This window comes from Giraffa tippelskirchi, chromosome 5, assembly GCF_054371585.1.
Source record: "Giraffa tippelskirchi isolate mGirTip1 chromosome 5, T2T-mGirTip1v1.2.pri, whole genome shotgun sequence".
NCBI lineage: Eukaryota > Metazoa > Chordata > Mammalia > Artiodactyla > Giraffidae > Giraffa > Giraffa tippelskirchi.
In genome coordinates this window covers 118,057,297-118,075,345 of record NC_137279.1, presented here as the reverse complement: position 1 = coordinate 118,075,345, position 18,049 = coordinate 118,057,297, and the positions used below count along the sequence as shown (strand labels likewise).

General features: G+C 36.8%; 1 long non-coding RNA gene across 1 annotated transcript; it reads left to right on the top strand.

Annotated features, from left to right (window-relative positions):
* The first annotated feature begins 2,452 nt into the window (after window positions 1–2,452).
* Window positions 2,453–17,724, top strand: LOC145507092 (uncharacterized). Its single transcript, XR_014054554.1, has 5 exons — window positions 2,453–3,179; window positions 11,523–11,644; window positions 14,336–14,486; window positions 16,169–16,270; window positions 17,206–17,724. It is a non-coding gene; the product is annotated as an uncharacterized LOC145507092 (long non-coding RNA).
* Window positions 17,725–18,049: the final 325 nt, after the last annotated feature.

Below are 18,049 nucleotides of genomic sequence, written 5' to 3'. Positions count from 1 at the left end.
ATTTGTAAATTAAAAAAAATTTGGATATTTGGATCATACATGTAGATACTCTACTAGTCCAGATCAAAGTCATATATATTCATTTTTAAGCCAGAAATTCACAAAAAAGATTAAATTTTTCCTGGGGATATTTTTGTGTATTTATTCATGACAGTTTTATATTTCAATTACATACTTTTAATTTTCTACTTGGAAGATGCCTATTCTGAATAAAAATTTATTTTATTTTCAAGATACTGTCCTCTGAATACTATATTGAAACAAATCTAATTATCTTACACAATTGCAGTGCTCCAAGGGCATTCTTCTTTTCCACAGAAGACTATAAATGCAAAAATTAATATGCACCAATAAAAACATAGTTGCACAGAGTTAATTTTTTTCTATTGATTTACCTCCCCTACCACCAAACTTTCTACAATATGCTATCATTTCTCTATTTGTAAAGTTAATGACTAAGGTTAAAGTATTTCTTGGCTCTTCTTTTTAAATCCCTGCCAGATCCAAAACTTGACAGCTATCAGACATTCTATCTAGAAAAAAACAAACATCAAACCTGTAGTACTGTAAGGATTTTCCCTTCCCAAGCTTTACTACTCTAAGTGTGAATATCATTTTGTTTGTGTTTCTATCAGTTAAACTTCTAAACCAGTGGTTTGCTTTTTCAATTCCTTCTCAAAAGCCTATGATGCTGTTAATGGGTTAAGTTTTAAAATTAGAACAAAATTTAATCACAAATATAACAATTATTGGCTTGCCCAGTGACTCAGTGATAAAGAATCTGCCTGAAATGCAGGAGACGTGGGTTCAATCCTTGGGTCTAGAAGATCCCCTGGAGGAGGGCATGGCAACCCACTCTAGTATTCTTGCCAGGAAAATCCCATGGACAGAGTAGCCTGGCGGGCTACAGTCTTTGGGATTGCAAAGACTGGGACACAACTGAAGCGACTGAGCATGCACGCATGACAATTCTACAATAATAAAATTTTTGTATGTTTATGTCTTTCATTGCTTTTTAAAGCCAGTTGGCTGGGGAAGAAATACTAAAAAAAAAGAAATATTTTAACTTGTTGGACTCTTAGTTTTCAAGGACTAGATATATTCTCAGAGTATTTCAGTGAGAGGCAGTTTATTATAAGAACACATGGGAAAATGCAGCCTTGTAGGGCCTGGAATATTTTTCACTAAACAAAATTAAGAATAAACAACATGGACAAAGGTAAATGCATGAACAAAATATAGTAACCTGCACTATTCTAATTTTATTGTACAAGTTTCACTTTTAATTCTTGTATAGAATTTAAATCACAAAACCAAAAAACAATTATATATATATTTAATAGGTATATGATATGTAAAGATGTAATTTGTGATGTCAATAACATGAAAAGGAGACTAAATCTATAAAAAGGTCAAGTTTTTATGTGTGATTGAAACTATCATCAATTCAGAATAGAACACAATACTGTTAGGATGTTTTATATATTAATAATTGCAATGGTAACTGCAAAGAAAGAACTTGTAGAGTATACACAAAATGAAATGAGAAAAGATTCAAAGCTCGTCACTAAAAAATAGTCAAGGAAACATAAAAGAAGGCAGTGAGAAAAGAAGTGAAGGGGAGAAGTGATGGCAGAGGAGTAGGTGGACGTGGAGTACATCTCTTTCCACGGATACATCAGGAATGCACCTTCAGACACAGAAGTGCATGCAGAACTCCAGCTGAGAGCAGACAGGAGTACCTGACCAGCAGAAAAGAATATTTAGACCCACTCAAAACTTGGTAGGATGAAGGAACTAGGGGAAAAACAGAAGTGTTAGTAGGACTGGACCTGACCTCAGCAGGTGGAGGAACTGAAGCAGGGGTCCGATCTCCACATTGGGGCAATAATCTGAGTCAGAGGAGAAACATTTAAGGCTGAGAGTGAAACAGCTGATCTGTGGCAACCTAAATGGAATGAGAATCAGACAGTCCTTGCCACAGCCATACATACCCCAGACAGGGATACAGGTCCCCTGGAAGGTGCAGTGGCTGGGAGCTGGAGTTTAGGGATTGTGGAGCAATCGCAGGCGAAGGCTGCTGTTGACCGCAGAGAGACATATCGCAGGGATGCGAGGGAAGAGATTGTGTTGGGAAATGCCTGTGGAGGAAAGCCAGGCAGCCATGGAAGTAAGGCAATGCTGCTGAGTCACACGTAGTGGGTGGAACCATCACCACAGCCTCTCTGCCCCCTGCACGCCAGCATTGGCAGCCGAACAATAGAGAGACTGGCCCATCAAACACCTGAGGCACTGAACTACAGAGTAGGACCCCACCTATGGTGCCCCTTTAAGTGCCTGAAGCGCCAATCTACAGAATAGGACCCCAGCCGAGGGGTGGGGGGGCCCTCTATGTGCCTGACTCGCTGAACAATGGAGACGGACCCTAGCGGAGGGAGCCCTCTAAGTGCCTGAATGGACAAAACTACAAAGAAAGACTGGCTAAAGAGACCTTCTGATCGCCAGCTACAAGAGGCTCAAAAAAAGACTTATAGGGCGGCAGAGGCGGTCTGTGTCCCTGCACACTTGGCGCCGCCAGCGTCCCTGCAAGCCAAACAGCTGAGCCACCTTCACTCTCAAGTTTCACTGGGGCAGAGCTACCACAGGCAAAAAATGTCTTGTATCTATGCAAGCAGGATCGCTTTGGTAGTGTCCAGACTCTCTGTGACCCTGTAGACTGTGACCTGCCAGGCTTCTCCGTCAGGGAGAGGGTTCTCCAGGCAAGAATACTGGAGCGTATTGGCCAATACAGGTTGCCATACACTTCCAGAGCACGTATTTCCTGCTGCCCTAGCCACCAACTCTCCTGAGTACTTGGTGCTGCCAGAACCCCTGAAACCCAAACAGCTGCACCACATCCACACCTGGCCCTCACAGAGACAAACCGAAGTCCTCCAGGGCAGTCTCAGGAGCAAACCCCAGTGGACAACCCACATGCAGGGGTGGAAATAAAACCACAACTGAAACCCAGGGGCAGTGTGACTAAGGGAGAAGACCCAAAACCTCCAGACAAGCTGTACAAGCTGCATATTAAATCCACACAATCAACTAGGCAGACTCTGTGTTGACGGAACATATAAAAGGTCATTGAGAGCTCCCACAAAAGAAAACACTAGTTCTGATAGTTGTGGACACTAGAGGTAAGAACACCCAGGAGGAGGACCAAATTAGAATCTGAGCTGCCCCCACAGCAGGTCCAGAGATCAGCACAATGTTGGAGGGCATCCTAGGGAGGTGAGGTGGACTGTGACTCCCAGCGAGGGAAAGGACTCTGACAGCAGTGACTCAAGGAAAACATTTATTTTCTTATGTTTTGACTTGTTCTGTAGATTCTTTTGGATTTTTAGTTCTTTTCTACCCCCCTCTGTTGTAGTTATCAATTTTATTGCAACCCCATGGAGATCTCCAGACAAGAATACTGGAGTGTGTAGCCTTTCCCTTTTCAAGGGGATCTTCCAAACCCAGGGATTGAACCCAGGTCTCCCACATTGCAGGTGAATTCTATACCAGCTGAGCCACAAGGGAAGCCCAAGAATACTGGAGTGGGTAGCTTATCCCTTCTCCAGCGGATCTTCCTGACCCAGGAATCGAACTGGGGTCTCTTGCATTGCAGGTGGATTCTTTATCAACTGAGCTATGAAGGAAGCCCTCTTATTGACACTATTAAATCTAATTAAGATTTTGAGCTTTTTTTTCCTTTTTTTTAGCAGTCATATTTTTTATTGTTGTTATAAACCTCTGCCTCTACGTTGGGCTTTTTTACACTTCTGGGGAGTTTTCCTTTTCCCTTTTTTCTTTTCTCTATTTTTAATTTTAATTTTCTTAAGCCTATTATTATTTTTCTACATTTATTCCTTTGTATCCCTTTCCTACTGTTCTTTTCCCCTTGCTGCTGCTGCTGCTAAGTCGCTTCAGTTGTGTCTGACTCTGTGCAACCCCTTGCAGTTAATCTTTAATGTATATAAATCTTCTTCATCTACCTCTATTTAACTTTGTATATCTATTCTTTTTTTTCTTTCCTTCCTTTCCTCTCAACATATTTGTTAATTGTATTTTCATTGCTTTTTTCCCCAATTGGCACCTTACTTTAGTTTTGTTTTCCTGTTTGTGCTTTACTTGGTTTTGTTCTTAATTGGTAAGTATAATTTTTGATTTCCTTTGTTTGCTGGTCAATCTATTGTACTTTTTTGTTGTTGTTGGACTGTTTTTACTTTGCTTATGGGTGTATATGTGTATGTGTATATTCCATTAATTATTATTTGCCTGATTTTCTAACTGCCATTTGTCTGGAGTTCATCTTTGGTTTTTCATTTTTGGATGTTTGTTTTAATCTCACTTAATGCCATAATAAACCACTTGTGGAGTCTTCGTTCCCGATGAGATATCAAGCCCTGAGCCTTTGGAATGGGAGCACTGACTCCAAGACCCTAGACTACCAGAGAACTAACCTTAGGAAGTATCAAATGGTGAGAACTCACACAAAGGAAACCACCTGACTACCAGTAGCACCCTGTGCAGGACGCCTCATCTAAACAACAAACAAATCAAAAATACAAACCTAATCATCAGCAGACAGGATTACCACCTCACTCAGCCTTTCTCATCAGAGGAAAACTAAACAAGCAAAAGCTAGCACAAATCTCACCCTATCCGAAGATTACACAAACTGCTGGACCAACTTTAAGAGGGCAGAAACCAAAAGGAAGAAAGAATTCAACCTTGAAACCTGGGAAAAGGAGACATCAAACACAATAAGCTAAAAATAATGATAATAATAATGAAAAGGCAGAGAAATACTACACAAATGAAGGAACATACTAGAAACAGAGAAGTCCAAGTAAATGAAGAGAAAATAGGCAAACTACCTGAAAAAGAATTCAGAATAATGATAGTAAAGATGATCAAAAACCTTGAAAACAGAATGGAGAAAATGCAAGAATCAATTAACAAAGACCTAGAAGAATTAAAGAGTAAGCACACAGAGACAACACAATTACTGAAATTAAAAATACTCCAGAAGGAATCAATAGCAGAATATCTGAAGCAGAAGAATGAATCAGTGAGCTGGAAGATAAAATGGTGGAAATAACTTCTGAAGGGCAGAAGTAAAAAGAATGAAAAGAACTGAAGATAGTCTCAGAGACCTTTGGGCAATATTAAATGCACGAACATTTGAATTATAGGGGTCCCAGAAGAAGAAGGGAAAAGGAAAGAGTATGAGAAATTTTTTGAAGAGATTATAGTTGAAAATTTCCCCAACATGGAAAAGGAAATAGTCAATCAAGACTAAGAGGCACAAAGAGTCTCATACAGAGGGACTCCCAAGGAGAAATACACCAAGGCACATACTAATCAAACTAACAAAGACTAAACACTAAGAAAGAATATTAAAAGCAGCAAGGGAAAAACAACAAGTAACAAACAAGGGAAATCCCATATGCTTAACAGCTGATCTTTCAGCAGGAACTCTGCAGGCCAGAAGGGAATGGTAGAATATATTTAAAGTATTGAAAGGGACAAATCTACAACCAAGATTACAGTGTCCAGCAAGGATCTTATTCAAAATCAATGAAGAAATAAAAAGCTTTTCAGATGAGCAAAAGTTAAGTGAATTTAGTACCACCAAACCAGCTTTACAACAAATGTTAGAGGGACTTATATAGTCAAGAAATACAAAATTAACCCCAAACAATTAAGAAAATGGCAATAGGAACATATATGCTAAGTCGATTCAGTCGTGTCCGACTCTGCGTGACCCCATAGATGGCAGCCCAACAGGCTCCCCCGTCCCTGGGATTCTCCAGGCAAGAACACTGGAGTGGGTTGCCATTTCCTTCTCCAATGCAAGAAAGTGAAAAGTGAAAGTGAAGTCGCTCAGTCGTCTCCGACTCCTAGCGACCCCATGGACTGCAGCCTACCAGGCTCCTCCATCCACGGGGTTTTCCAGGCAAGAGTACTGAAGTGGGGTGCCATTGCCTTCTCCGTGGAACATATATATATATCAATAATTACTTTAAATGTAAATGGATTAAATGTTCCAACCAATAGGCACAGACTGGCTGAATGGATACAAAAATTAGACCCATATATATATATACTGTCTACAAGAAACCCACTTCAGACCTAAAGATGCATATAGATTGAAAGTGAAAGAATGAAAAAATATATTCCATGCACATGGGAAGCAAAAGAAATTTGGAGTAGCAATCATCATATCAGACAAAATAGACCTTAAAATAAAGAAGAACACAAGAGATAAGGAAGGACACTACATACTGATCAAGGGATCAATCCAAGAGGAAGACATAACAATTTAAATATCTATGCACCCAACATAAGAACATCTCAATACATAAGATAAACACTAAAAGACATAAAAGGAGAAATCGACAGAAACACAATAATAGTAGGCGACTTTAACACCCCACTCACACCAATGGACAGATCATCAAAACAGAAAATTAATAAGAAAACACAAGTCTTAAACGATGCATTAGATGAGATGGATCTCATTGGTATCTTCAGGACATTCCATCCAAAGGGAGTAGAATGCATCTTCTCAAGTGCACATGAGACATTCTCCAGTATAGACCACATCTTGGGTCACAAATCAAACCTCGGTAAGTTTAAGAAAATTGAAATAGTATCAAGCATCTTCTCCGACCACTGCTATGAAACTAGATATCAATTACAAGAAAAAACTGTAAGAAATACAAACACATGGAAATTAAACAACACATTTGTAAATAGCCAACAGGTTAGTGAAGAAATCAAAGGGAAATCAAAAATTTTCTAGAAAAAAATGACAATGAAAACATGACAACTCAAAACCTATGGGATGCAGCAAAAGCCATTCTAAGAAGGACATTAATAGCAATACAATCCTACCTCAAGAAATAAGAAAAACATCAAATATACAACCTAACTTCACACCTAAAACAACTGGAAAAAGAAGAACAAAAAAAAAAAAGAAAATTAATAGAAGGAAAGAAATCATAAAAATCTGAACAGAAATAAATGAAAAAGAAATGAAAGAAACAATAGTAAAGATTAATAAAATTAAATGCTGGTTCTTTGAGAAGATAAACAAAATTGACAAACCTTTAGCCAGACTCATCAAGAAAAAAGAGAAGTATCAAATCAACAAAATTAGAAATGAATAAGAAGAGTTACAATATACAACACAGAAATACAAAGGATTATAAGAGAATATTATGAAAAACTATATGGCAATAAAATGGATAACCTGGAAGAAATGGACTGATTCTTAGAAAAGTTCAGTCTTCCAAGACTGAACCAGGAAGAAATAGAAATTATGAACAACCCAATTACAAGCACTGAAAGTGAAGCTGTGATAAAAATTTCCCAAAAAACAAAAGCCCCGGACCAGATGGCTTCAAAGGAGAATTCTATCAAACATTTAGAGACAAGCTAATCCTTATCCTTCTAAAACTCTCTCAAAAAATTGCAGAGGAAATAAAACTTCCAAACTTATTCTATGAGGCCACCATCAATCACACTGATACCAAAACCAGACAAAGACAACACAAAAAAAGAAAACTACAGGCCAAGATCACTGATGAACATAGATGCAAAATCTCAACAAAATTTTAGCAAACAGAATTCAGATACACATCAAAAAGTTCATACACCATGAAAAAGTTGGGTTTATTCCAAGAATTCAAGGATTCTTCAATATATGCAAATCAATCAATGTGATACACCATATTAACAATTTGAAAGATAAAAACCGTATGATCATCTCAATAGATGCAAAAAAAGTCTTTGACAAAATTCAGCACCCATTTATGATTAAAACTCTTCAAAAAAATGGGCATAGAGGGAAACTACCTCAACATTGTAAAGGCCATATGTGTTAAGCCTACAGCAAACATTATTCTCAATGGTGAAAAAAATGAAAGCATTCCTCCTAAGATCAGGAAAAAGACAAGGGTGTCCACTTTCACATTATTATTCAACATAGTTCTGAAAGTCCTGACTACAGCAATCAGAGAAGAAAAAGAAATAAAAGGAATCCAGATCAGAAAAGAAGTAAAGCTCTCACTGTTTGCAGATGACATGATACTGTACATAGAAAACCCTAAAGATAGTATCAGAAAATTACTAGAGCTAATCTGTGAATTTAGCAAATTTTGCAGGATACAAAATCAATACTCAGAAATCACTTGCATTTCTATATACCAACAATGAGAAATCAGAAAAGAAATTAAGGAATCAATCCCATTCACCATTGCAACAAAACTAATTAAATGTCCAGGAATAAACTTACCTAAGGAGACAAAAGAACTGTACACAAAAAATCATAAGACACTAATGAAAGATATCAAAGATGACGTAAACAGATAGGGAGATATTCCACATTCCTGGGTAGGAAGAATCAATATTGTGAAAATGACTATACTACCAAATTCAATCTACAGATTCAATGCAAGCCCTATCAAATTACCAATAGCATTTTTCACAGAACTAGAACAAAAAATTTCACAATTCATATGGAAATACAAAAGACCCCAAATAGCCAAAGCAGTCTTGAGAAAGGAGAATGGAGCTGGAGGAATCAACCTTCCTGACTTCAGATTATACTACAAAGCTACAGTCATCGAGACAGTATTGTACTGGCACAAAAACAGAAATATAGACCAATGGAACAAAATAAAAAGCCCAGAAATAAACCCATGCACCTATGTGTACCCTATTTTTAACAAAGGAAGCAAGAATATACAATGGGGCAAAGATAACCTCTTCAATAAATGATGCTGGGCAAACTAGACAGCTGCATATAAAAGAATGAAATTAGAACACTTCCTAACACCATACACAAAGGTAAACTAAAAATGGATTAAAGACCTAAATGTAAGATCAGAAAATATAAAACTCTTAGAGGGAAACATAGGCAGAACACTCAATGACTTAAATAAAAGCAAGATCCTCCTAGAGTAACAGAAATAAAAAACAAAGTAAACAAGTGGGACAAAATTAAACTTAAAAGCTTTTGAACAGCAAAGGAAACTATAAGCAAGGTGAAAAGACAACCCTGAGAATGGGAGAAAATAGCAAATTAAACAACTGACAAAGGATTAATTTCCAAAATATACAAGCAGCTTATACAACTCAATGCCAGAAAAGCAAAAGCAAACAACCCAATCAAAAAGTGGTAAAAAGACGTACAGACATTTCTCCAAAGAAGACATACAGACGGCTAACAAACACATGAAGAGATGCTCAACATCGCCCATTATTAGAGAAATGCAAATCAAAACTACAATGAAATATCAGCTCACACCATTCAGAATGGCTATCATCAAAAAGTCTACAAACAATAAGTGCTGGAGAGGATGTGGAAAAAAGGGAACGAATGCTTTTGCACTGTTGGTGGGAATGTAAATTGATCCAGCCACTATGGAAGACTGTATGGAGATTCCTTTAAAAAGTAGGAATAAAACCACCACACGACCCAGCAAACCCACTCCTAGGCATATACCCTAAGGAGACCAAAATTGAAAGAGACACATGTATCCTATTGTTCACTGCAGCACTATTTACTACAGCTAGAACATGGAAGCAACCTAGACGTCCATCGACAGATGAATGGACAAAGAAATCGTGGTACATATACACAATGGAATATTACTCAGCCATAAAAGAACCACATTTGAGTCAGTTCTGATGAGGTGGATGGACCTAGAACCCATTATCAGAGTGAAGCGAGTCAGAAACAGAAAGATAAATATCATATTCTAACAAACATATATGGAATCTAGAAAAATGGTACTGAAGAATTTATTTACAGGGCAGCAATGGAGAAACTGACATAGAGAATAGACTTATGGATATGGGGAGAGGGGAGGAGTGGTGAGATGTATGGAGAGAGTAACATGGAAACTTATACGTTACCATATGTAAAATAGATAGCCAACGGGAATTTGCTGTATGGCTCGGGAAATTCAAACAGGGGCTCTGTATCAACCTAGAGGGGTGGGATGGGGTGGGAGATGGAAGGGAGGTTCAAAAGGGAGAGGATATATGTATACCTACGGCTGATTTGTGTTGAGGTTTGACAGAAAACAACAAAATTCTGTAAAGCAATTATCCTTCAATAAAAAATTTAAAAAGAAAGAAAAGAAAGGAAGTGAAGGATGGAAAAGCTGTAAGACACAAAAAGTCAGGAAAAATGTCAATAGAAAGTACTTCCCTGTCAGTAAGTTCCACAAATGCAAATGATTTAATTCTAAAATAATGGAGATATATGTATATGTAAAACTGATTCACTTTGCTATACAGCAAAAACTAACAAAATCTTGTAAAGCAACTACATTCCAATAAAAAAATTGTTTTTAAGTTCTCAGCAAAATATTAGCAAACTGAATTCAACAGTATACTGAAAGAATTATACACCTTCACCAAGTGGGACTAGTTCCTGAAGTGCAAAGGTGTTTCAACATATGAAAACCAGTCAATGCAATACATCACATAAACAGAAGAAAAAAATTCGATCATTTCAATTGATGTGGAAAAGCATTCAACACACTTTAATGATAAAAACAATAAAAACTAGGAATAGGAGATTACCTCGATGTAATAAAGTCCATACAGGCATACTTCAGGGATATTACGGGTTTGACTTCAGACCACCACAATAAAGTGAGTCACAGATTATTTGATTTAAAAAAAAAATGTATATATATATAAAGTTATATTTATGCTATACTATAGTCTATTAAGTGTGTAATAACAGTATGTCTAAGAAACAATATATCTACCTTAAGTAAAAAATACTTTATTGCTAAAAAACACTCACTTCAGTGAGTCATAATCGTTTTGCTGAATTGTCTTGCCTCAGTGTAGATGATTGCAGATTGATCATGGTCGTGGTTGCTGAAGACTGGGATGTCTGTGGAAATTTCTTAAAATATGACAGCACTGAAGTTTGATGCATTAATTGACTCTTCTGTGAATGATTTCTGCTCTGTAGCATGTTAACACTGCTTGATAGCATTTTAACCACAGTAGTACTTCATTCAAAATTGGAGTCAATCCTCTCAAACTCTGCCACTGCTTTATCAACTAATTTTATTTAATATTCTAAATCATATGTTGTCATTTCAATAATCTTCACAGCCTTGTCAGCAGGAGTAGATTTCAACTCAAGAAACTACTTTCTTTGTTCATCCATTAGAAACAACTCCTCATCCATTAAAATTTTATCATGAGATTTCAGCAGTTCAGTCACTTCTTCAGGCTCCACTTCTAATTCTAGCTCTCCTGCTATTTCTACCACATCTGTGGTTACTTCCTCCACTAAAGTCTCAAACTCCTCAAAGTCATCCCCGTAGATTGGAATTAACGTCTTTCAAACTCTGTTTATGTTGACATTTTGACCTCTTCCCATAAATCACAAATGTTTTTAATGACATCTATAATGCTGACTCTTTTCCAGAAACTTTTCTATTTACTTTCCCCAGATTTATTGGAGCAATCACTATTCATGGCAGCTATAGCTTACAAAATGTATTCCGTAAACAATAAGACTTGAAAGAAATTACTTCTTAATCAAAAGGCTGCAGAATGGGTATTGTATTAGCAGGTATGTAAACAACAGTAACCTCATTGTATGTATCCATCAGAGCTCTTGAGTGACCAGGTGTATTGTCAATGAGCAACAATATTTTAAAAATAATCTTTCTTTCTGAGTAGTAGGCCTCAACGGTGGAGTTAAAATATTCAGTAAACCATGTCATAGACAGATATCCTGTTATTCAGACTTTGTTGCTCCATTTATAAAGCGTGTGTGTATGTGTGTGCTTGGTTCCTCATTTGTGTCTGATTCTTATAAAGCACAGGCAGAGTAAATATAGCATAATTCTTACAGGCCCTAGGATTTTTGGAATGGCAAATGAGCATTGACTTCAACTTAAAGTCACCAGCTGCATTAGTCCCTACCAAGAGAATTAGTCTCTCCTTTGAAGTTTTGAAGCCAAGCATTGACTTCTTGATAACTATGAAAGTCCTCGATGGCATCTTCTTCCAATAGAAGACTATTGCATCTTCATTGAAAATCTGTTGTTTATTGTAACTACCTCTGTTAATGATCTTAGCTATAATTTCTGTACAACTTGCTGCAGCTTCTACATCAGCACTTGGTGTTTCATCTTGCACTTTTATGTAAAGGAGATGATGTCTCCATTAAAGTTCATGAAGTAACCTCTGCTGACTTCAAACTTTTCTTTTGCAGCTTCTTTACTTCTTTCAACCTTCATAGAACTAAGAAACTTAGGACTTTGCTCTGGATTCCCTTGGTTTAACGGAATGTTGTGTCTGGTCTAATCTTCTAAACAGACCGCTAAAACTTTCTCCATATAAGCAAGAAGGCTATTTGGCTTTCTTATCATTTGTGTGTTCACTGTAGTCGCATTTTTAATTTCCTTCAAGAACTTTTCCTTTGCATTCACAACTCTTACAACACTAAGTGCCCTTATTTTTAGCCTGTTCTGGCTTTCAACATGCCTTCTTCACTAAGTTGAATTTTATCTAGCTTTTGATTTAAAGTGAAAGACATATGACTCTTCTTTTTACTTGAACACTTAAAGGCTATTGTAGGAATATTAATTGGCCACTTTCAATATTGTTGCGTCTCAGGGAATAAGGAGGTCTGATGAGACAGAGATGGGAGAATGACTGGTTGGTGGAACCGTTAGAACACTCACAAAAGTAATCCATTTTGTCATCTCAAACAGGTGCAGTTCATGGTACCCCCAAAAATTACAATAGTAACATCAAAGATCACTGATCTTAGATCACATAACAATAACAATGATAATATTAATAAAGCTTGAAGTATGATGAGAATTACCAAAAGTGATACAGAAATACAGAGTAACCAAATGTTGTTGGAAATATGGTGAAGATAGATCTGTTTAATGCAGGATTGCCTACACCTTCAATTTGCAAAAAAACCACAATGTCCATGAATCACCAGAAAGCAAGTGCAATAAAATGAGTTACATTTGTGTATCAAAGCCTATAGCTAACATACTTGTTGATAAAAGGCTGAGATCTTTTCCTTTAAGATCAGAAACAAGAGAAGGAGGCCTCCTCTTGCCACTTTTATTCAATGTAGCTTTGAAAGTCCCAGCCAGAACATGTAGGCAGAAAAAGAATAAAAGGCATCCAAATTGGATAGCCAGAGGTGGAGGAAGAGGGGTGAGGGGAGTTAATGAATATAGATAGCATTTGAGTTTTGTCAGAAGAAAAAGTTCTAGTGACATTTCATCACAGTGTTAATATGTTTAATAGTACTAATGCTACTAATGTATGTTTAATACATTTAAAAATAGTTGAGATGGTAAATTTTACGTTATGTGTTTTTTAACCACAATAGAAATTAAAAAGCTTTTGATTTCTTCATTAATTCTAAATTAGAGGCAGTTTTTCCATGTCATTAATTTATACTTTTAGCTATACCCTTTCTTTCAAAAAGCAATAGGATTCTTTTAATATTAATTTGCATTTAATAGTCTTCTCTGGCCTCTGGAACTGAAAGCTTGGTTCATGTACTTTGGATGCATCTTGTTTTTTAATAGTTTTGTTTAAGCAGTGCATGTTCCTCTTAGTATCAGTTTATCCTTAACTCACATGCCATGGTAGGTATTACTTCAACTGTGATTCACTTGTAAGTAACTGTAAGTTTTACCCTTTTCCTGCTTTGATGCATAGTAAAATTTGTATTGCTACAATTCATTTCTAATTTATTTTGGTTAGTGAAGATGATTCATACACATTTGCTTTAGTAACATTGTGAGCTATATTTTTCCATGCAACTTGTAACTATTGTGCTTTTTTTCTTTTGCTTGGCCGAACAATCTATATATTTCAATTACACCAAACTTGTTTCATTGAACTTATATTTAAGTAATTATTATTTATTTACTCAACCTGTTGATTTAGAAGAGAATTATGTTAAAATTTACCACTATGTTTGTAGTTTTATCAGTTTGTTCTTTCATTTCTGAAAGTTTTCGGTTCATTTCAAAGTTATGCTATTAGATCCTTAAAGTTTGGTGATTATTAATTCTATTTTGGGGGTTGCTTCTTTGATTCATGAAATTTGTTCCTCACCCTTCTTTACGCTTTTCACCTTCAGTTCTGTTTTGCTGACATTAATATTGTTTTAGCTACTTTCACTCATATTCTTTCTATGAATTAGTTCTAGGCAAGGAGAAAAATGTATATGCTCAGTCATGTTTATCCAAAATCTCTAATAATAAACTTTGTTTAGAATTCTTTCAGGCTTAAATATGGATAGTTCCAAAGAAAGATCTATCATTTGATAATTTTATTCTGAGAAGAGAGATGAAAAATGGAGGAGCTAAAACAAAGCTAAACTGGAAGAAAAGAGGATGAAATCACTATATAGCAGGAAATCATAGGTGAGGGAATTTTTCAATAATATTTTCATTGTAGAATAGGCAGCGAAAGTCATAGAATAATTTGATGTTTAAAAAAATTTCAAAAAATGTTTAGTGTTTGATATAACTTTCTCTTTTCTCTCTCCCAAACATTCCAGCAATATCTACACTTTTTTATCAGCGTTTTAAAATGCCATCTGTACTTGTGCACATGTGTATATTCTTATTGTGATGTTGAGCAGAAATTGGCCTACAGGTGAAAGCAGATATTGACCATGGGAAACCTAGTTTTTTTTGAATTACAAAAATATTTGGGGCACATCACAATGTTTGCTTTTTATAATGTTCATCATTATTTAAAAAAACCCTTGTCTACTGCAAAAAAATATATTTGATATCTCCCAGATCAAAATTAAAGGGAATGTCATTTTCGTTCTCTATCACCTAATTCTTATTAATTCTCCCACCGAAATGTTCACATTAGAGTTTACTTTAAGTAGTCTTTTTACGGATCTAAGATAACACCAATCATATTAATAGACAAATGGTATAAATTTTCTTTTATATAGATATATATAACAGTAGTCTGAATTTCAGAATGTGGGACAAATGATATAATGTGCATAGAGTCCATTTACAGACTATATTTTAGATCCACTTTTTCTTTTGAAATTTAAAATCACACCTGCCAAGATAAGAGGAAAAACTATTTGACTTACTTTAAAATGAGATTACTGCATGCAACTAAGGATTTTACCTTTGCTGTATAGTGAAGGTAGACTTCAAACTAAGTTTTTCTAACACTTAAAATTCTTTCTTCAATAACATATTGGGTTGACCAAAAATTTCCTTTGGAATATTTCCATAAGATGGCTCTAGTAGTGGTTGCATGCATGTGTACTAAGTTACTTCAGTTGTCTCTGATTCTGTGAGAGCCTATGGACTGTAGCCCACCAGGCTCCTCTGTCCATGCAGATTCTCCAGTCAAGAATACTGGAGTGGGTTGCCCTGCCCTCCTCCAGGTGATCTTCCTGACCCAGGGATAAAACCCGCATCTCTTAAGTCTCCTGCACTGGCAGGCAGGTTCTTTACCACTAGTGCCACCTGGGAAGACCCCTAGTAGTACTTAGTCGTCTTTAACTTTATTAGAAACAATTCGCTTAGATTGTCTTGTGACAGCTGCCATATCAGAGTGCATTTGAAAAGCACTTTTCAAAATTGGTGAACTTTTGTGTAGCTATTGTAATATTGAGGATGGAAGAAAAAAAATCAGCATTTTCAGCATATTATGTTTTATTATTTCAAGAAAGGTAAAAATGCAACTGAAACACAACACAAGATTTGTTCAGTGAATGGAGAAGGTGCTGTGATTGATCAAAAATGTCAAAAGTGGTTTGCAAAATTTTGTGCTAGAGATTTCTTATTGGATGTTGCTCCACAGTCAGATAGACCATTTGAAATTGATAACCACTGAATTGAGACGTTAACTGAGAATAATCAAGGTTATACCATGTGGGGGAGAGCTGACATACTCAAAACATCCAAATTAAGTGTTGAAAATTATTTGCATCAGCTTGGTTATGTTAATCACTTTGATGTGTGGGTTCCACATAAGCAAAAAAAACCTTCTTGACCATATTTCCGCATGCGATTCTTTACTTAAACATAACAAAAATGTCCATTTTTAAAATAAATTGTGACAGGCAATGAGAAGTGGATACTGTACAATAATGTAGGATGATCCCGCGGCAAGTGAAATGAACTTACCACCAAACACACCAAAGGCTGATTTTCATCCGAAGAAGGTAATGTTGTGTGTATGGTGGGATTGGAAGGAAGTATTCTATTATGAGGTCCTTTCTGAAAGCCGAACAATTAATTTAGACAAGTACTGCCCCCAACTAGACCAGTTGAAAGCAACACTAGATGAAAAGCGTCTGGAATTATGTAATAGAGTGTTGCCATATGCAACCTTTAGCACATGGCTTTTGCTCTGCCCCAGTACCAGGCAATGGTTGTCACAAGACCACTAACGGCCACTCAGCCATTGGTCAGGGCTGCACATTGATCAGTTGCCCAAGCGAGCAACTGTCAGTGAGTGAACATTATTGCTCCCTTCACTTTAGCCAGCGGTCCGCGGTGGAGTGACAGTCACCAGGCAGAGAATGAGATAAGAGAAGAATTTCAGCCTTTTCCTCAGGGCTCTCCAGCTCATGGGCATCAGACCAGCAGATGATTAGGGGGCCCAGGGAACTGGCCTGTGTCCAGCTGGACTCCAGAGCCCTCATCAAAGCCACCCACTAGCCGGGCCCAAGCCTGGAGGGTGCAGTGATCCTCTCCCCCACCCCCACCTCTGCGACTTAATGGCAGCAGCCGTCTGCACGGGACGCAATGTGTGAGACCTGGACCTCGCCATCTGGGGGGCTTGAGGAGCCTGAGGGCAATTGTGTCCTGGGCACTTGGCTCCCTCAGCTATGACAGTTGGGCAGGGTGTGGGGACCTGGCCCCGAGGGAGCCGCCAGCTGAGATCTGCCTCCTCTTAGCCAGGACCTGGATCTCGAAAGATAAAAGTCATGCCTTGAGACCTTGCCCTTTTTCGTCAGAACAAAATAACATTTGGTAGACATTTTTAGAACCATCATTACTTGACCATAACTTGACCTCAAGAACAAAGGACTGGACACCAAGAAGTTTGCAATAATTATCCACACCCCTCCCTCATCTTTCCTTTTCCTTTCAGACTTTTGCTGAAGGCTTTTGGGGAGTTTGGGTTTTTTTTTAAGGCATGAGCCATCCATCTCCTTGCATTGCCCTCAAGGAAACTTCCCCTGTTTCAAACTCTGACAATCGGATATTGTTTGGCCTCACTGTGCATCTGGCATGCAGACTGGCGTTTCGGTAACAATGTCAACAGAAAATGCATGATCTTCCATCAGGAGAATACAAGACTGCGTGTTTCTTTGATGACCAGGCAAAAACTGTTACAGCTTAGCTAGGAAGTTCTGATTCATCCTCTGTATTCACCAGACATTACAATTTTGGATTTCCATTTATTAATATTTTGGTCTTTACAAAATTCTCCTTAATTGAAAAAAATTCAATTTTTTTGAAGACTATACAAAGCACCTGGAACAGTTCTTTAATCAAAAAGATTAAAAGTTTTGGGAAGATGGACTTATGAATTTGCCTGGAAAATGGCAGAAAGTAGTTGAATATAATGGTGAATATATTTTTCAATAAAGTTCTTTATGAAAATGTATTTTTTATTTTTACTTAAAAACTGAAGGAACTTTTTGGTCAATCCAATAATTTTATCCATGATAAATTTAGCATAAAAGTAAAAGTCCTAACATTCAGGAAAAGAAATAATGTGTGGTGAGAACTATATAGAAAACCAGAAAATTACACATTAATACAGAAATGTATTTTTGAAGAATAAAGCTGCTTTTTATTCTTTTGACTCTAACATATATAAATTTGTTCAGACCTAAAACTCTAGTTAAAAAAATAAAGTGATTTTCATAGTCATGAAATGGCATTTGCTTTCATCTTCCTATGGCTCTGATTGTGTCTTACTTGCAAGA